At 39.1% G+C, this 6645-nt stretch overlaps 1 pseudogene across 1 annotated transcript; it reads right to left on the reverse strand.

Moving 5' to 3' along the window:
* Window positions 1-5834: 5834 nt before the first annotated feature.
* Window positions 5835-6418, reverse strand: LOC308422079 (26S proteasome regulatory subunit 7-like; annotated as a pseudogene). Its single transcript has one exon. The product of its transcript is annotated as a 26S proteasome regulatory subunit 7-like (transcript).
* Between the last annotated feature and the right edge of the window lie 227 nt (window positions 6419-6645).

A 6645-nucleotide genomic window follows, 5' to 3' on the forward strand; every position in this document is an offset into this window, starting at 1 on the left:
GGTTGGGGAAGCATGGCGGGTGGATCATGTACCTCTGCTGTGTGAAAGTGGGAAGCTAATTTGATTCCAGAGATCAAATTCATATTATGAGACTTGATGGAAAACATGTTTATCTGCTGAGCCATCTTAGTAGACCCTGTTGGAAAGAAAAAATGAGGTAGGAAAGGGGAAAGAGATGGGGGTATGAATTACATTTTGAATTCTAATTCTAAAAGTAACTTGTTCTTCCTGTAATTAGGATTAGATGTATAGCTTATACATGAATCAAAAGAGTTGCCTGAAATGTTAAGTAAATTCTCTTATAGCATCTAATTTCATTGCATTTCTTTATGTTGTTAAGAGATTCTCGGGGTCACATGGCATAAAAAATGGAGAACACACTGAAGCCATTCCGGCCATTCTTTAGTTCTTGTTTGGAAGTTTATTTCTCTGTGAGCAGAAACAATAGAGGAAGCTGGAAGTGAAAATCTGGAATTCTCTTAGTCAGTTAGCATAGAACCCAAACTTCGGCTTTTATATATACAATCTTATGTAAGACTGTTTGGGTTGTTTAGAATAGTCCACTGGTAATACATAATAGTGGAAAACTTTCTTTTCTGTAAACATGAGGTAAGGTAATTTAGCTTTAGGCCCAGGATATCATACTTCCTCTTGCTCTGCCTGATTCTTTGCTCATTATTTCTTGCTGTGTCATATTATGCTGTTTATAGTTAGGAGAATTAAGTCTTTACACAGAGCGTTTAACCCCATTTTTGTTCCAATTTGTTATTTCAGACACGTTTACAAAGCATTCCCAAACATAACTCTAAATTGCACCTACTTTCTCAAACTACTAATGAACTAAAAAGATGTTAGTGTCCTTATGCTAATTTTTATTTACTTATATTTTATCTCATTGCCTTTTATTTCCCTAAAGTAATGCTGAGCTTTTACCAAAATCATGTAACGGATACAAGTCAATGATGAATACTAAAATGCCAGTTGTTAAAGTGTTTTGATGTTCCAGTCACTGCACTGCACCTCTGCGGAGAAATGATTTACTCAGTAAGTAAATGTTAAAACATAACACTTTTGAAAATAAGTCACAGAGTGCCTGGCTGTGTGATTCTGATTGATGATAATACTGAAATCCATAGAACCATTCTCAGTCACTGAGAATCAGAAAGCTCACTGAGGTAAGGTATACCATACTATCTGCTCTGAATATATGTCGAACTAATTATATATTTCACAACATATGAAGGTCTCAGAAAATATGTTTAATCAAAAGAAGAAATTACTACTTATTTCTTAAGTTTTTGACTGAGGGGGCTGTGCCTCTAAGTTCAGGTATGCATGTGCCCAAAGAGGGCAGAGGTTAGTGCTGTGGAGCCCTTCTACATGGCTCTACAACCACACACTGAGGTTACAAGTGCAAGCTGCCACACTCTGCTGGGAATCCAAACTCTGGTTCTTAAGTTTGCACAGAACACAATTTACCCACAGAACAGGCCCCTAGACTTAGAAATTACATTTGTACAAATTTTATAGTGGAGAGATATTAAAATTTTGAAAGAATATAAAGCTAAAATAATGTTCAATTTCATGCTACATTGTCAGATATTAGTACTTCTTTACCGACTACCATCATCAATATGTTTTTTCCACCATGTCTCCAGTATAATTTCAGTAGAATTTTGAGAAAGGAGATGAAAATTACCATTGTACAAACAATATTCTTCTCAATTGATTTTTTTCTGTCCTGTGTATTATCTGTGGAATTTATCTGAAACAGATAATTAAATTTAAGAGTCTGTTTTATTAATTTGTCCCAAGGTTTGACTTTCAGACTTCAATTTATTTTAATGAATTATTGTTGAAGCAGACAACATAATTTATGTCAAATCAAATGTCCTAGGCAGGTCACAGTGGCTAGATATTAAAAATAACAGTTATACTGCTTGATAGTGAGTTGGAGGGAGGCAGGGAGAGGAAAAGGGGACGAAAGGAAGGAAGGAAGAAAGGAAAGAAGGAAGGAAGGAGTGAGGGAAGACCCCCGGCAGGCATAACGGGGACGAAAGGAAGGAAGGAAGGAAGGAAGGAGTGAGGGAAGACCCCAGGCAGGCAGAAAGTAAGTACACAAGGAGCATGCCCTATCTTATATTTGAAATATAACACAGTTTGAGAGTTTTCTGGACATAATTCATATGAAAATTGATTGGGGAAAAATACAATTCCAAGAGATGGTAAAAGATTTTAATTGGTTTCCTTTGTTGGTGAAATACTACTTCTTTCTTCTATTAAATTATTTTATGCATTTACATTAAAAATGTTGCCCTCTTTGCAGTACCCCCTCCCAGAGTTCTTCACCCTTTTACCCTTGCCTTTCCTTCTGAGAGGTGGCTACCCCACCAACCCACACACAAACACCCATCTCACACACGCCCTTCTAGCATTCTCCTTCCTTGTGGTATCAAGTCGCTATATGACTAGGTGTACCCTTCACCAGTGAGGCCAGAAAAGGCAGTCCTCTGCTGTATATGTGCCGTGAACAACTGACCAGCTCAAGTATGCTCTTTGGTTTGTGGCTTAGTTCCTGGAAGCTCAGTCTCTGGTTAGTTGACACTGGTGTTCTTCCTACGGGGTTGTCATCCCCTTTACCTCCTATGATCTAATCCTTGCCCTAACTCTTCCATTAGGGTCCCTGACCTCATTACAAAGGTTGTCAGTGAGTATATGCATATGTCTCAGTCAGCTCTAAGTAGAGCCTCTCAGAAGACAGCAATGTTAGGCTCCTGTCTATAATGACAACATGGTTTCAATAATAGTACCAGGATTTGGTATACATCCATAGGATGGATCTCAAGGTGGGTCAAACACTAGATGGGCTTTCCTTCGGTCTCTGCTCCATTTTTGTCTCTGTGTCTCTTTTAGACAGAAATAACACTTAAAGAGGAAGCAAGTATATAACTTTCTTTAAGTGGAGAAAGAGAAGTATTCAAATTTCCAAACTTCAATGGCATCTCTTCAGCAATTATAGGACCATTGATAATTTATAGTAGTGAGGGCCTTTTTTTAAGTTAATTAAGTTTATGTGTAAATAAGGAACTTTTTAATTCCCCCAAATTTTTTATTGGCAATACTCTGCATTTACATTTCAGACCTATCCCTTTCCCACAATCCCATCCTTCCTTCCCCATCCCATTGCCTCCATAAAGGTCCTCTCACTCCCAACCACCCTCTCCCACCTCAGCACCTTAGCATTCCCCTACACTGGGAAAACCAGCCTTCACTGGACCAAAGGCCTCTCCTCCCATTAATGTCAGAAAATGCCATCCTTTGCAGCATATGCACCTGGCTCCATGGATTTCTCTGTGCAAACTCATTGGGTGGTGTTTTGGTCCCTGGGAGCTGCGGTGGGTATGGATAGTTGATTATTTTGTTCTTCCCATGGGGTTGCAGACCCTTTCAGCTCCTTCAGTCCTTTCTCTAGCTCCTTCATTGGTGTCCTCATGTTCAGTCTGATGGTTAGCTGCAAGCATCCTCTTCTGTATCAGTATGGCTCTGGCAGAGCCTCTGGGAAGACATCCATTTGAGGTTCTTGCCAGTAAGTGCTACTTGTCATCATCAATAATGTGTGGGTTTATTGGACACATATGGGGTGTATCCCCAGGTGAGGCAGTGTCTGGATGGTTTTTCTCCAAAACTATTTCTTTTTCTTTTTTGTTCTCCTCTATTTGTCCCTTTATTTCCTCCCATGAATGTTTTGTTCTTTCTCCTAAGAAAGACTTAGGCATCCACTTAAATTAGTACTTGTGAAATAACTTACAGCTATTAAATGAGCTAAGTATTATGAACTAGAAGGAAAGAATAAAATTTATTAACATAACATACATACTCTTTTTATTGATTGGTTTCTGCTGAAGGCTAAAAATATGAGATACCTCCCACAGGGCCACATGCTCACATGACTTTGAACACTTGCTCTCACTTGCTGTTGCTGTTCAGAGTTTGTGGGGCCTTCAGGAAGTGTAGCACAACTGGAAGAGTGAGGTCAGTAAGGGCAGGCCTAAGGGTCACAACCTACTCCTACTTCTAACCAAATTCTCTCTGTGCTTTTTGGAAGCCAACACAACGTAAACAATGTCCACATGCCCTGACACCAGAACTCTTGTTAGAAAGAAATCCACCAACAAGGAAAAAAAGTAAATCCTTCCTCTAAGTGTACTAAGTATTTGTCCAAAAATAAATTAATTGGCTATCTAATAATTTAATTTAAATTAACATTTAGAAAATAGCTAATCCACTGCATTACTTAATACCTAGCCATTTGGCTTAACATTATTTTTGGGTGTGTGTCTATAAGGACTGTTCTGGATGAATCTAGCATTTGAATCCCTATATTTATGAATGAAGGCTTAAAGGTCCCCATGTGGATGATCTTAATCCAGCCTGACAGAGCAAATTGTTGGATGGAGGATCCAGTCTCTGCCTTTCAAGGTGATAATTGTTGTTCATTTATTTTATCCTCCCTCCCTCCTTTCCCCCTCTCCTTTTCTCTTTCTTCAAACTTCCTCTGTTTCCGGACATCCTCTTCTTCTTCTTCTTCTTCTTCTTCTTCTTCTTCTTCTTCTTCTTCTTCTTCTTCTTCTTCTTCTTCTTCTTCTTCTTCTTCTTCTTCTTCTTCTTCTTCTTCTAATTGATTCTTCAATATAATTATACTCAAGAATGCTAATGGCTTATTCCCACTTAGGGTAGCGTGTGCAGTCCATAGTGTGAACTAATAATAGTGACAGCAAAGCATCAGGTGTGGATACTCTAAATCATTTACAGGAATCAAGGAGATCAGTGGCTTTGTACGTATGCTTCAGAATAATTTTTTTTAAAAAACCAGTTATAACAAGGTTAGCTGGATACTCATAACATCACTGGATAAACTGGTAAAAGAAAAAGATGAGCCCGGGGACATGAATTCCCTCAGACCATGTTTATGTTTTCCAATGGTATTCACGCGGTCAAATTTTCAGTAAAATATGTATTAAATTTGACACAATTTGCATATCATGAACTCTAATACTCAAATGAAGGTCAAAGAAAAATTACATTTTACAGAGTGGACAATTCATCATCCAGGGGCTTTCTCATTTTGCAATGTAAAATCTCTGAGAAGTTAAAACTAAATCCATGGAAAGGCAGCTTTTTACTACCTTGTAACACACACACATACACACACACACACACACACACACACACACACTCAAAAAATGCTTTGTTTAAAGCTTGATTTAGAAATTAAACGTGATTTATTTCAGGATTTTACTTTTACAAAATATTCCTAAACCTGCATTTTCAAACAAAACAACTTCCTGGACTTTATGAGGGTAAGGATATGTCTATAAAATAACTCTTAGACAAAAAGTATACAGCTCTGGGGACTGCAGTAGCATAAATCCCAGCACACAGGAGGCCGAAGCAGTAGGATCTCACCAAATTCTATGCCAGGTTTATATAGCCAGTTCCAAGACAGCCAGCACTACATAGTTTTTTTTTTTTTCTGTCTCAAGACTATTAAATTAAAAAGGTGTTTATTTGTGCAATTGTTTAAGATTCAAATACGACAGAGCAACGAGGATCAGGAACAAGCTGGCGTTGGGTGTACCAGAACTGATAACAGGGCGATGCTTTGAACAAGGGGTTTGCACCAGAACTGATAACAGGGCGATGCTTTGAACAAGGGGTTTGCACCAGAACTGATAACAGGGCGATGCTTTGAACAAGGTGTTTGCACAGGAGGGTAGTAGAATATTATGGCGAATCAAGAAGACGGTCGCGAGTAAAATTTGAAGCTTGTGCCATTAAGATCTTCTGAGAACAACTGGTAAGATATTTTTTTTGTGGAGAGCTGCGAGGTGCCGCTCCCTGAAGATGGCACTGGTTTCCGTCTCCACCTCCTTGATGGTAACTGTTGGGTCGGTTTTAGGAGGTAGTGGAATGTGAATTTGGTGTTTATTTCTGTCCACACCAACCCTCATCCCTTCTTCAGTGTCAGTCGGTGCCACCTGATCACTGAGATCCACCAGGAACTTAGCAAACTGCTTCACGTTGATGATGTATTTTGGGTCCTCTGAATCAGCATTATCTTTGTACATCTGGAAACCTGTAATGGCTGTTCACTCTGAACTGTCTGTTTGTCTGCAGCCAAATCCCAGAGGGCTGGATGTGCCAGACCACTGTCGGACTCTTTAACACCAGTGAGCTCGTTAATTTTCTTGAGAAGTTGTTGAATGTCATCTTCAACCTGTTTGATCTGCCTCGAGTAAGTACTCTGGCCATAAGTTTTCAACAAGGCAATATCCCCTTCATCCAGAGCTCGGATGGGCTTGTAGTCCTTCTCATCCTCTTTGGTTTTCCTTTGTTGACGACTGAGAGCACTCTCCATCGAGGAGGTGGAAGGTGGAAACCAGCGCCATCTTCAGGGTGCGGCACCTCACAGCTCTCCACAATTTTTCTTACATTATTCTTATTTATTAAGATATTAAATCAACCTCAAAGCTTGGCAGTCACTACAGCTACTAATGGAAGAGTGTCCAGGTTCAAAAACAGAAAAACACTTAGGAAATGTTATGAAAGACAAATGCAATTGTTCGTTTTAGTGATGTTACTGGA

The sequence above is a fragment of the Micromys minutus genome (assembly GCF_963924665.1).
Source record: "Micromys minutus genome assembly, chromosome: 6".
Taxonomy (NCBI): Eukaryota; Metazoa; Chordata; class Mammalia; order Rodentia; family Muridae; genus Micromys; species Micromys minutus.